General features: G+C 40.9%; 1 protein-coding gene across 6 annotated transcripts in view; it reads right to left on the bottom strand.

Moving 5' to 3' along the window:
- ZHX3 (zinc fingers and homeoboxes 3) overlaps positions 1 to 14,727 on the bottom strand; it is a 126,027-nt gene that overhangs the window by 62,047 nt on the left and 49,253 nt on the right. For 3 of the 6 annotated variants that reach the window (XM_079944481.1, XM_079944482.1, XM_079944483.1), the window contains exon 2: positions 2,119 to 2,221. The gene's annotated coding sequence lies outside the window, so the exon portion shown is untranslated. Of the gene's footprint in view, positions 1 to 2,105; positions 2,222 to 4,906; positions 4,947 to 14,727 lie in introns of those variants that run through there. The other 3 variants (XM_079944480.1, XM_079944486.1, XM_079944484.1) reach the window with 2 other exon arrangements.

Raw genomic sequence — 14,727 nt, 5'->3', positions numbered from 1 at the left:
AAAGAAATCACTTAAATGGTTACGATGAGCTTAAAGTGACCAAAGTCATCACCAGTATAGAAAAAATCAACACTATTTCTGGTCCTCAAACTTGACCGCAGTGAAAATCACCCTGGCAGATTTTTAAAATGCCAATGCTTACAACTCACCCCAGACAAACTGCCTCAGCATCTTTGGTGGTGGGACGAGACATTAGTAATTTATAACGCTTCTAAGTTGATTCTAATGTGCGGCTAAGTCGAGATACCATTACTCTATACGTAATTATCTAAGTGTCTAAAAAAATGCAACGCAAAACCATTTGTAATATTCGCAAATGGGAAGAGAAAGATTGCTGTAAGGCAACAGGAGTGCAAAAGAAGAAGCCCAAAAGGGGACACTTAGCTCCTGTGCCTGCAGTTCAGGCAAAGAGGCAGGCAGCCGCCCAAGTTATTGGACGGGGACATGACCCATGCCAACAACGGAACAGTGGCAGCAAGAGATAATTAGTCTCAGTCCAAGTGCTACTGAACTCAGAAGCATGCATGAAGATTTAACAGAGGCTGAGGAGGTTCAAGATTACTTGCATACCTGTGCGAGGTTACATGTGAGATCAATTCCTAGAAATGCAATTGCTGAGTCAAATGGTATGTGCCTTTGAAAGTGAAAGATTAATTTTAAAAGATCTTAAAGGTGAAATAGAAAAAGCATGATGTGTAGAATAAACAAAACATCACATTTGATAGGTAGGAGGAGTGGAGTGGGCGAAAGGAGGGAAGCTGGAGCTAGGCGAGGTGGCTCAGTGCTGCCAGGGGCTAGGTAGGGAGACTGACATCACAGAAAATTCCTGGTGATTCCAATTTGGCTTTGGCCTTCACATTCACTTTGCCCCCACAGCAGAGACCTGAAGGAGAAGGCGGCCAGGAGCCACGTGGCTACCTGGGAGGACAAGAGTCCACGACTGACTGAAGAGCCGTAAGGAGATCAGTGTGACTGACGCAGAGTCGGTGTGAAGGTGAGCACTAGAAAATGTGTGCACAAGTGCACTTGTAATAAACTTGTCTTATGCCGTTTTTCGTTTAGAGGATTGATATACAAGGCCATTAAATAGTTTTTACTCCACCTTCCAACTCAAAGTTAAAGAATGAGAAAACTGGAATATACCTTCTATCTAACAGTAGGCCTGCCACAATCCACCATGAGACAGGAAGTTCCACAAGTGACAGCTGTGAGGAAATTCCCATGGGCTGGGTGGCCCAGGCTTGTGGGGAGGGAGTGATGTTGCCATGGAGTTATCCAAGTCAGGCTGCTGTGCACAGAACTTCCATTATATACCAGCAATGACCCTGACTCCATTTCCTCCCCTTTCTTTCCAAAAAGTTCTACTTATTAAGGTTCTTAACTTTATAATGATAAATAAGGTAGTAAATTTCCTTTATTTAAAAAACTTTAACAACAAAACCCCTCAAAATCTAAGCCTGTGAGCGGCTCAGTAACAGAATAAACTGAGTTCCCAACGCATATATGTATATACATATGTGTATATGTATATACATATGTGAGTATATAACTTTACTAGGGCACATCTAGTTCATCAAGGGGAGGCTATGCCTATTTACATTAATTATTGGCCAGTCAGCTTTGTCTTTAGTATTAATTTTCATATTCCAGAGAGCAGTACCACACATCCTATAGCCTGAGAACATGGCTTGGATCATTTGGTATTCAAACCAGTGTTTTTCAAGTCAGTCATTTAATAAAGCAGAAGTATGTTTTGCACTCAGACTAAAAAATTGACCTTGAACTAAACCTGCACATCACAAGAGACACAACACACAACTCTTTTATAATACCCAATGGTCAACCTAAGATATAACAGGTTCCTATCAAGTGATCTAAGAAGTCATCTAAATTGTATATTCAATACAGATATTTTTAGATTAATCCAAATGATTAATCCAAATGATTAAAAGAATCATTTGATCAAAGAGCTCAGCAATAAAAATCAAGGAAGGAGAAAATAAAGAATGTTTAACAAAGATTAAACACAGCCATAAAGACTTAGGCATGACAAAGTAATGGTAATTGATATGCAAGAAACCTAAATTCAGAAGTGTACTATTTACCTAGGAAACATACTTTTTCCTTACTTCCTTGGTTTCTCCAGTTCCTCTCTTCTCTTTGTGCAGCCCCATATGCATCTTTAAAGGTTCACTTGTTGCTTCTGCAGTTGTATCCCGTCCTGCAAAAGAAGCGACATATCCTCACTTCATGAGAAAAGAGATAAAGTGTATTCTAGGATGCTGAGCTATCCAATCTCATCAATCTCCTTTCCTAACTCATTTTCACCAGAACTATACACAAACAGAAAAACCAAGGGGGTGGGGAGAGTAAGAAGAGGTCACTAAAATACAAACTAGCAATTTTAAATGATTAAAAATGCTAGTAGTAACTGAAAAATATCAATGGAAAAAAGGCACACTTCATTGTCTCTGATGATAGATCAGAACAAGATGACTCATTAAAATCTCTTTCCACCAATGAGTTTCCATCTTTCTCTCCTGGCTAAGTTTGAGATGGCTTAGCAGAAATGATCAAATTAACTGATGTGTGGGACTTCCCTGGTGGCACAGTGGTTAAGACTCCTCGCTCCCAATGCAGGAGGCCCAGGTTCAATCCATGGTCAGGGAACTAGATCCCACATGCATGCTGCAACTAAGAGTTCACATGCTACAACTAAGGAGCCCACGAGCCACAACTAAGGAGCCTGCCTGCCGCAACTAACACCCGATGCAACTAAATAAATAAATAAATGAATAATATTTTTAAAAATTAATTGATGCGTAGCCTTACAACTTCAAGGGTGAGTACCATTAAGGATGTGCTATTTTCTGATGCTCTTCCATTCAAAGCCCTGGGGTTTTCCTGACATGGATTCTAGAGGTACAAAAAATGATCTAGACTGAGTTCCGGGCTAAGGAGTTATGTTATCTTCATCTTTTGTCTCTGACCCTTATCCCTATGTCATCCCATTCTACCCAATGACAGACACATGGTAGCTCTTGCTTAATGAATGAGACAGTAACTATGTTTTCAACAAACAACCAGAAATGCTTCACATGATCCTAAAATTACTTGGGAAGCAGTTGAAAAACCACTGCTTTTGAGTTCTTTATTTCTTTCCCAAAGCATTCTCTTTGGTTGAGATGCCCAGTAAAATGGCCCTCAAGTGAGTATACCAGAGGGTCTCAGAACTTCAAACGGTGCATGGGTACACGAGAGAGTAGGGACTACGAATATCTGAATGTTAACAAGTTTGCCCCTCGAAAAAGCACCCTGGGGACTTCCCTGGTGGTCCTCCAGTGTAAGGGATGTGGGTTCAATCCCTGGTCAGGGAACTAAGATCCCACATGCCGCGGGGCAACTAAGCCCATGCATCACAATTAGAGAAGCCGCGCACCCCAAGAAAGACCCAGCGCAGCACCGAGTGATCTTTCCCCATCATTCTTCTGTCTTTAGCATACACATGTCAAGCTTTTACTCTGTGTCAGGCACTGCTCTAAGAGCTTTAACTAGCTGTGGGTTCAATCCACTACAAACCACTTCCCTTTGTTTGCTTCAAGTCTGCAAACCCTTAGCCTGGATGGCACGTTGTGGGTCATGAGAGGAGCCAGGTGGAAGCGTGCAAGACAACTAGCATAAATAACATCTGCTTGAGAAACAAGTCTACATACAACACAGGGGCAAGAGCATGACCCTGAGGCAGAAGCATCAACTCCATACATAAAGAAAAGCTTCACGATCACTGGCAAGGCACTGCTACCTTTCTGAGTTAAGACGCTCTTCTCAAGCTCAGATCTCTTTGCTAGAATCTAACTTAAAGTCCCTCCTTCAAAAAACAAAACAGGTATAAGATTAAAATAAGAAACTAAGGATTTTAGTTTTTGCACACACAAAGAATTTCTTATTCCTGACACCAATTCCACTTATAATAAAAAGCACTTGTAATGGCTTTCGAAAGTGTCACAGAAGTCTCTAGCAGTGCAACACAGCAAACCACCAGAAAAATCTTACTGCAATTCCATATGTATAGCTCACATTCTTGAGAAATTACTCCTAATTTTCATAAAACCAAAAGCTGCTCCATCGCCAAATACTATAAAGTTACTTTAAACACGCTCTTTCAAATTAAATGAAGAGACCAAATCCTATCAGTCCAGATCACACTTTAAAACAACCAAGGGCGCACTCAAGGTAGAAGTTTCAACAGCTTCCACAAGTCAAAAAGAAAAGGCTATATTCCTTAACTGTTATTCTATGACGAAACCCACTTGGGATCATCTGTCTTCGTGTTTTCTTGCCCACAGCTGGAAAGAACTTTCCCAATGTATTAATGCTACAAAGTACATGGATTCCAACAGTCACAAGGTAACCATGACAGCAAAGCCACAGTTATTTATGAGATCACAAAAACTATATGATGCAATTTTTTTAATTTGAGGGAAAATTCACATAACATAAAATTAACCATTTTAATGTGTACAATTCAATGGCATTTAGTATATTCACAATGCTGTACAACCCTCACCTGTATCTAGTTCCAAAACATTTTAGTCATCCCCAAATGAAACCTTGTACTCATGAATCAGTCACTACCATTCCCCCTGCTCCAGCCCCTGGCAACCACTAATATGCTCTTTGTCTCAATGAATTTATCTATTCCGGACATTTCACATAAATGTAATCACACAATATGTGACCTTTTGCGTCTGCCTTCTTTCACTTAGCATGATGTTTTGAGGTGTTTCCACATTATCACTGCATCAGTACTTTACTCCTTTTTATGGCTAAAAAATATTCCATTGTATGGATAAATCACATTTTGTTCACCCATTCATCCACTGATGGACATCTGGGTTGTTCCTACCTTTTGGCTGCTGTGAATAGTGCTGCTGGGAACATCTGTGTACAAGTACTTGTTTGAATACCTGTCTTCAATTGTTTGGGGTATGTACCCAGAGGTAGAACTGCTGGGTCATGTGGTTAAGTCTATATTTAACTTTCTGAGGAACTGCCAAACTGTTCTCCACGGTGGCTATGCAATTTTACATTCTTGCCAGCAAAGCACAAAGGTCTGACATCCTCACCAACACGTCATATTCTGCGTTTGGGATGTTTTTAAATTATAGCCATCCTTGGGGGTGTGAAGTAGTATCTCATTGTGGCTGATTTGCATTTCCTTAATGACCAATGACGTTGCACATCTTTTCATATACTTGTTGGCCATTTGTATATCTTCTTTGGATAAATGTCCAATGAAGTCTTTGCCCATATTTTAATTGTGTTGTTTTTCTTTTTGTTGTTGAGTTTTTAGAGGTCTTTTTTTTTTTTAATGTATTATGGATACTAGGCCCTTCTCAGATTTGCATATTTTCTCCCATTCTGTAGATTGTCTTTCCACTTTCTTAATAATGTTATTTGGTTAGGACCTGTGCAGCAGGGAGAGGAAGCACATCGAAAGGAGGGCCTCTGGAGTGTGGGCTTCCAGAGTGTGGAGCCATGTGGCTGACAGGGTCTTGGTGTTCCGGCAGGGTGTCAGGCCTGTGCCTCTGAGGTGGGAGAGCCGAGTTCGGGACATTGGTCCACCAGAGACCTCCCGGCTCCACGTAATATCAAACAGCAAAAGCTCTCCCAGAGAGCTCCATCTCAATGCTAAGACCCAGCTCCACTCAACGACCAGCAAGCTACAGTGCTAGAAACCCTACGCCAAACAACTAGCAAGACAGGAACACAACCCCATCCATCAGCAGCAAAGAGGCTGCCTAAAATCATAATAAGGCCACAGACAACCAAAACACACCACCGGACGCGGTCCTGCCCATCAGAAAGACGAGATACAGCCTCATCCACCAGAACACAGTAACCAGTCCCCTCCACCAGGAAGCCTACACAACCCACTGAACCAACCTCACCCACTGGGGGCAAACACCAAAAACAAAGGGAACTACGCACCTGCAGCCTGCGAAAAGGAAACCCCAAACACAGTGAGTTAAGCAAAATGAGAAGACAGAGAAACACACAGCAGATGAAGAAGCAAGGTAAAAACCCACCAGACCAAACAAAGGAAGAGGAAATACGCAGTCTACCTGAAAAAGAATTCAGAGTAATGATAGTAAAGATGATCCAAAATCTTGGAAATAGAATAGAGAAAATACAAGAAACATTTACAAGGACCTAGAAGAAGTAAAGAGCAAACAAACAATGATGAACAACACAATAAATGAAATTTAAAATTCTCTAGAAGGAATCAATAGCAGAATAACTGAGGCAGAAGAATGGATAAGTGACCTGGAAGATAAAATAGTGGAAAAAACTACCACAGAGGAGAATAAAGAGAAAAGAATGAAAAGAATTGAGGACAGTCCCAGAGACCTCTGGGACAACATTAAACGCACCAACATTCGAATTACAGGGGTCCCAGAAGTAAGAAGAGAAAAAGAAAGGGACTGAGAAAATATTTGAAGAGATTACAGTTGAAAACTTCCCTAATATAGGAGAGGAAATAGTCAATCAAGTCCAGGAAGCACAGAGAGTCCCATACACGATAAATCCATGGAGAAACACGCCAAGACACATATTAATCAAACTATCAAAAATTAAACACGGGGCTTCCCTGGTGGCGCAGTGGTTGAGAGTCCGCCTGCCGATGCAGGGGACACAGGTTTGTGCCCAGGTCCAGGAGGATCCCACAAGCCGCAGAGCAGCTGGGCCTGTGAGCCATGGCCACTGAGCCTGCGCGTCCGGAGCCTGTGCTCCGCAATGGAAGAGGCCACAACAGTGAGAGGCCCGCATACCGCAAAAAAAAAAAAAAAAAAAAAATTCAATACAAAGAAAAAATATTAAAAGCAGCAAGGGGAAAATAACATACAAGGGAATCCCCATAAGGTTAACAGCTGACCTTTCAGCAGAAACTCTGCAAGCCAAAAGGGAGTGGCAGGACGTATTTAAAGTGATGAAAGGGAAAAACCTACAACCAAGATTACTCTACCCAGCAAGGATCTCATTCAGATTCGATGGAGAAATTAAAACCTGAACAGATAACCACAAGCTACAAGAAGTCAGCACCACCAAACCAGCTTTACAACAAATGCTAAAGGAACTTCTCTAGGCAGGAAACACAAGAGAAGGAAAAGACCTACAATAACAAACCCAAAACAATTAAGAAAATGGGAATAGGAACATACATATCAACAATTACCTTAAATGTAAATGCATTAAATGCTCCAACCAAAAGACACAGACTGGCTGAATGGATACAAAAACAAGGCCCGTATATATGCTGTCTACAAGAGACCCACTTCAGACCTAGGGACACATACAGACTGAAATTGAGGGGATGGAAAAAGATATTCCATGCAAATAGAAATCAAAAGAAAGATGGAGTAGCAATTCTCCTATCAGACAAAACAGACTTTAAAATAAAGACTATTACAAGAGATAAAAAAGGACACTACATAATGATCAAGGGATCAATCCAAGAAGAAGATGTAACAATTGTAAATATTTATGCACCCAACATAGGAGCACATCAATACCTAAGGCAAATGTTAACAGCCATAAAAGGGGAAATCGACAGTAACACAATCATAGTTGGGGACTTTAACACCCCACTTTCACCAATGGACAGATCATCCAAAATGAAAATAAATAAGGAAACACAAGCTTTAAATGATACATTAAACCAGATGGACTTAATTGATATTTATAAGACATTCCATCCAAAAACAACAGAATACACTTTCTTCTCAAGTGCTCATGGAACATTCTCCAGGATAGATCATATCTTGGGTCACAAATCAAGCCTTGGTAAATTTAAGAAAACTGAAATCGTATCAAGTATCTTTTCTAACCACAATGCTATGAGACGAGATATCAATTACAGGAAAAAATCTGTCAAAAATACAAACACATGGAAGCTAAACAATACAGTACTAAATACCAAGAGATCACTGAAGAAATCAAAGAGGAAATCAAAAAATATCTAGAAACAAATGACAATGAGAACACGACGGCCCAAAACCTATGGATGCAGCAAAAGCAGTTCAAAGAGGGAAGTTTATAGCAATACAATCCTACCTCAAGAAACAAGAAACATCTCAAATCAACAACCTAACCTTACACCTGAAGCAATTAGCGAAAGAAGAACAAAAAAAAACCCCAAAGTTAGCAGAAGGAAAGAAATCATAAATATCAGGTCAGAAAAAAATGAAAAATAAATGAAGGAAACAATAGCAAACATCAAAACTAAAAGCTGGTTCTTTGAGAAGATAAAAGTGATAAACCATTAGCCAGACTCAACAAGAAAAAAAGGGAGAAGACTTAAATCAATAGAATTAGAGGACGAGGGGAAGATGGCGGAAGAGTAAGACGCGGAGATCACCTTCCTCCCCACAGATACACCAGAAATACATCTACAGGTGGAACTACTCCTACAGAACACCTACTGAACGCTGGCAGAATACCTCAGACCTCCCAAAAGGCAAGAAACTCCCCCACGTACCTGGGTAGGGCAAAAGAAAATAGAATAAACAGAGACAAAAGGATAGGGACGGGACCTGCACCAGTGGGAGGGAGCTGTGAAGGAGGAAAGGCTTCCACACACTAGGAAGCCCCTTCGCGGGCGGAGACTGCGGGTGGCGGTGGGGGAATCTTCGGAGCCGCGGAGGAGAGCGCAGCCACAGGCGTGCGGAAGGAAAAGCGGAGAGATTCCCACCCAGAGGATCGGTGCCGACTGGCACTCACCGGCACTCACCAGCCCGAGAGGCTTGTCTGCTCACCCGCCGGGGCAGGCGGGGCTGGGAGCTGAGGCTCGGTAGGAGCAGCGCAGGGAGAGGACTGGGGTTGGCGGCGTGAACACAGCCTGAAGGGGGTTAGTGCACCACTGCTAGCCGGGAGGGAGTCCGGGGAAAAGTCTGGAGCTGCCGAAGAGGCAAGAGACTTTTTCTTCCCTCTTTGTTTCCTGGTGCTCGAGGAGAGGGGATTATGAGCACTGCTTAAAGGAGCTCCAGAGACGGGCACGAGACGCGGCTAAAAGCGCGGACCCCAGAGATGTGCGTGAGATGCTAAGGCTGCTGCTGCCGCCACCAAGAAGCCTGTGCGCGAGCACAGGTCACTATCCACATCCCCCTTCCAGGAAGCCTGTGCAGCCCGCCACTGCCAGCGTCCCAGGATCCAGGCACAACTTCCTCGGGAGAAGCACGGCGCACCTCAGGCTGATGCAACGTCACGCCGGCCTCTGCCGCCCCGCACTCCGTGCCCCTCCCTCCCCCACGGCCTGAGTGAGCCAGAGTCCCCAAGCAGCTGCTCCTTTAACCCCGTCCTGTCTGAGCGAAGAACAGACGCCCTCCGGCGACCTACACGCAGAGGTGGGGCCAAATCCAAAGCTGAGCCCCTGGGAGCTGTGAGAACAAAGAAGAGAAAGGGAAATCTCTCCCAGCAGCCTCAGAAGCAGCGGATTAAAGCTCCACAATCAACTTGATGTACCTGCATCTGTGGAATACATGAATAGACAACGAATCATCCCAAATTGAGGAGGTGGACTTTGAGAACAAGATTTATGATTTTTTCCCCTTTTCCTCTTTTTGTGAGTGTGTATGTGTATGCTTCTGTGTGAGATTTTCTCTGTATAGCTTTGCTTCCACCATTTGTCCTCAGGTTCTATCCATCCGTTTTTTGTTAATTTTTTTCTTAATTATTTTTTATTTTAATAACGTTATTATATTTTACCTTACTTTATTTTATTTTACTTTATCTTCTTTCTTTCTTTTTTTTCCTTCCTTCCTCCCTCCCTCCCTCCCTCCCTCTCCTTCCTTCCTTCCTTCCTTCCTTCTTTCTTTCTTTCTACTTCTACTAATTCTTTTTTTCTACTTTTTATTCTGAGCAGTGTGGATGAAAGGCTCTTGGTGCTGCAGCCAGGAGTCAGTGCTATGCCTCTGAGGTCGGAGAGCCAACTTCGAACACTAGTCAACAAGACACCTCCCAGCTCCACATAATATCAAACAGCGAAAATCTCCCATCTCAACACCAGCACCCAGCTTCACTCAACGACCAGCAAGCTACAGTGCTGGACATCCTATGCCAAACAACTAGCAAGACAGGAACACAACCCCACCCATCAGCAGCAAAGAGGCTGCCTAAAATCATAATAAGGCCACAGACACCCCAAAACACACCACCAGACGTGGACCTGCCCACCAGAAAGACAAGATCCAGCCTCATCCACCACAACACAGCAACCAGTCCCCTCCACCAGGAAGCCTACACAACCCACTGAACCAACCTTAGCCACTGGGGACAGACACCAAAAACAACGGGAACTGCGAACCTGCAGCCTGCAAAAAGGAGACCCCAAACACAGTAAGATAAGCAAAATGAGAAGACAGAAAAACACACAGCAGATGAAGGAGCAAGATAAAAACCCACCAGACCTAACAAATGAAGAGGAAATAGGCAGTCTACCTGAAAAAGAATTCAGGATAATGATAGTAAAGATGATCCAAAATCTTGGAAATAGAATAGACAAAATGCAAGAAACATTTAACAAGGACCTAGAAGAACTAAAGATGAAACAAACAACGATGAACAACACAATAAATGAAATTAAAAATACTCTAGATGGGATCAATAGCAGAATAACTGAGGCAGAAGAACGGATAAGTGACCTGGAAGATAAAATAATGGAAATAACTACTGCAGAGCAGAATAAAGAAAAAGAATGAAAAGAACTGAGGACAGTCTCAGAGACCTCTGGGACAACATTAAACGCACCAACATTCAAATTATAGGGGTTCCAGAAGAAGAAGAGAAAAAGAAAGGGACTGAGAAAATATTTGAAAAGATTATAGTTGAAAACTTCCCTAATATGGGAAAGGAAATAGTTAATCAAGTCCAGGAAGCACAGAGAGTCCCATACAGGATAAATCCAAGGAGAAATACACCAAGACACATATTAATCAAACTGTCAACAATTAAATACAAAGAAAACATATTAAAAGCAGCAAGGGAAAAACAACAAATAACACACAAGGGAATCCCCATAAGGTTAACAGCTGATATTTCAGCAAAAACTCTGCAAGCCAGAAGGGACTGGCAGGACATATTTAAAGTGATGAAGGAGAAAAACCTGCAACCAAGATTACTCTACCCAGCAAGGATCTCATTCAGATCTGATGGAGTAATTAAAACCTTTACAGACAAGCAAAAGCTGAGAGAGTTCAGCACCACCAAACCAGCTCTACAACAACTGCTAAAGGAACTTCTCTAGGCAAGGAACACAAGAGAAGGAAAAGACCTACAATAACGAACCCAAAACAATTAAGAAAATGGGAATAGGAACATACATATCAATAATTATCTTAAATGTAAATGGACTAAATGCTCTCACCAAAAGACACAGATTGGCTGAATGGATACAAAAACAAAACCCATAGATATGCTGTCTACAAGAGACCCCACTTCAGACCTAGAGACACATACGGACTGAAAGTAAAGGGATGGAAAAAGATATTCCATGCAGATGGAAACCAAAAGAAAGCTGGAGTAGCAATTCTCATATCAGACAAAAGAGACTTTAAAATAAAGACTATTAGAAGAGACAAAGAAGGACACTACATAATGATCAAGGGATCAATCCAAGAAGAAGATATAACAATTGTAAATATTTATGCACCCAACATAGGAGCACCTCAATACATAAGGCAAATACTAACAGCTATAAAAGGGGAAATCGACAGTAACACATTCATAGTAGGGCACTTTAACACCCCACTTTCACCAATGGACAGATCATTCAAAACGAAAACAAATAAGGAAACACAAGCTTTAAATGATAAATTAAACCAGATGGACTTAACTGATATTTTTAGGACGTTCCATCCAAAAACAACAGAATACACATTTTTCTCAAGTGCGCATGGAACATTCTCCAGGATAGATTATATCTTGAGTCACAAATCAAGCCATAGTAAATTTAAGAAAATTGGAATTGTATCAAGTATCTTTTCTGACCACAACACTATGAGACTAGATATCAATTACAGGAAAAGATCTGTAAAAAATACAAACACATGGAGGCTAAACAATACACTACTTAATAACGAAGTGATCACTGAAGAAATCAAAGAGGAAATCAAAAAATACCTAGAAACAAATGACAATGGAGACACGACGACCCAAAACCTATGGGATGCAGCAAAAGCAGTTCTAAGAGGGAAGTTTATAGCAATACAATCCTACCTTAAGAAACAGGAAACATCTCGAATAAACAACCTAACCTTGCACCTAAAGCAATCAGAGAAAGAAGAACCAAAAAACTCCAAGTTAGCAGAAGAAAAGAAATCATAGAAATAAGATCAGAAATAAATGAAAAAGAAATGAAGGAAACTATAGCAAAGATCAATACAACTAAAAGCTGGTTCTTTGAGAAGATAAACAAAATTGATAAACCATTAGCCAGAATCATCAAGAAAAAAAGGGAGAAGACTCAAATCAATAGAATGAGAAATGAAAAAGGAGAAGTAACAACTGACACTGCAGAAATACAAAAGATCATGAGAGATTACTACAAGCAACTATATGCCAATAAAATGGACAACCCGGAAGAAATGGACAAAATCTTAGAAATGCACAACCTGCCAAGACTGAATCAGGAAGAAATAGAAAATACGAACAGACCAATCACAAGCACTGAAATTGACATTGTGATTAAAAATCTTCCAACAAACAAAAGCCCAGGACCAGATGGCTTCACAGGCGAATTCTATCAAACATTTACAGAAGAGCTAACACCTATCCTTCTCAAACTCCTCCAAAATATAGCATAGGGAGGAACACTCCCAAACTCATTCTACGAGGCTACCATCACCTTGATACCAAAACCAGACAAGGATGTCACAAAGAAAGAAAACTACAGGCCAATATCACTGATGAACACAGATGCAAAAATCCTCAACAAAATACTAGCAAACAGAATCCAACAGCACATTAAAAGGATCATACACCATGATCAACGGGGGTTTATCCCAGGAATGCAAGGATTCTTCAATATACGCAAATCAATCAATGTGATAAACCATATCAACAAACTGAAGGAGAAAAACCATATGATCATCTCCATAGATGCACAGAAAGCTATCAACAAAATTCAACACCCATTTATGATAAAAACGCTGCAGAAAGTAGGCACAGAGGGAACTTTCCTCAACATAATAAAGTCCATATATGACAAACCCACAGGCAACATCGTCCTCAATGGTGAAGAACTGAAAGCATTTCCACTAAGATTAGGAACAAAAGGAAGTTGCCCATTCTCACCACTCTTATTCAACATAGTTTTGGAAGTTTTAGCCACAGCAATCAGAGAAGAAAAGGAAATAAAAGGAATCCAAACTGGAAAAGAAGTAAAGCTGTCACTGTTTGCACATGACATGATACTATACATAGAGAATCCTAAAGATGTTGCCAGAAAACTACTAGAGCTAATCAATTAATTTGGTAAAGCAGCAGGATACAAAATTAATGCACAGAAATCTCTGGCATTCCTATACACTAATGATGAAAAATCTGAAAGTGAAATCAAGAAAACACTCCCATTTACCAGTGCAACAAAAAGAATAGACTACCAAGGAATAAACCTACCTAAGGAGACATAAAACCTGTATGCAGATAATTATAAGACACTGATGAAAGAAATTAAAGATGATACAATTAGACGGAGAGATATACCATGTTCTTGGATTGGAAGAATCAACATTGTGAAAATGACTCTACTACCCAAAGCAATCTACAGATTCAGTGAAATCCCTATCAAACTACCACTGGCATTTTTCACAGAACTAGAACAAGAAAGTTCACAATTTGTATGGAAACACAAAAGACCCCGAATAGCCAAAGCAATACTGAGAACGAAAAATGGAGCTGAAGGAATCAGGCTCCCTGACTTCAGACTATACTACAAAGCTACAGTAATCAAGACAGTATGGTACTGGCACAAAAACAGAAAGATAGATCAATGGAACAGGATAGAAAGCCCAGAGATAAACCCATGCACATATGGTCACCTTATCTTTGATAAAGGAGGCAGGAATGTACAGTGGAGAAAGGACAGCCTCTTCAATAAGTGGTGCTGGGAAAACTGGACAGGTACATGAGATTAGATCACTCCCTAACACCATACACAAAAATAAACTCAAAATGGATTAAAGACCTACATGTAAGACCAGAAACTATCAAACCCTTAGAGGAAAACATAGGCAGAACACTCTATGACATAAACCACAGCAAGATCCTTTTTGACCCACCTCCTAGAGAGATGGAAATAAAAACAAAAATAAACAAATGGGACCTAATGAAACTTCAAAGCTTTTGCACAGCAAAGGAAACCATAAACAAGACCAAAAGACAACCCTCAGAATGGGAGAAAATATCTGCAAATGAAGTAACTGACAAAAGATTAATCTCCAAAATTTATAAGCACCTCACGCAACTCAATAACAAAAAAACAAACAACCCAATCCAAAAATGGGCAGAAGACCTAAACAGACATTTCTCCAAAGAAGATATACAGACTGCCAACAAACACATGAAAGAATGCTCAACATCATTAATCATTAGAGAAATGCAAATCAAAACTACAATGAGATATCATCTCACACCAGTCAGAAAGGCCATCATCAAAAACTCCAGAAACAA

The sequence above is a fragment of the Stenella coeruleoalba genome, assembly GCF_951394435.1.
Source record: "Stenella coeruleoalba genome assembly, chromosome: 15".
NCBI classification, from domain to species: Eukaryota; Metazoa; Chordata; class Mammalia; order Artiodactyla; family Delphinidae; genus Stenella; species Stenella coeruleoalba.
The sequence above is the reverse complement of the archived record's forward strand: the minus strand, read 5'-3'. Positions and strand labels throughout refer to the sequence as shown.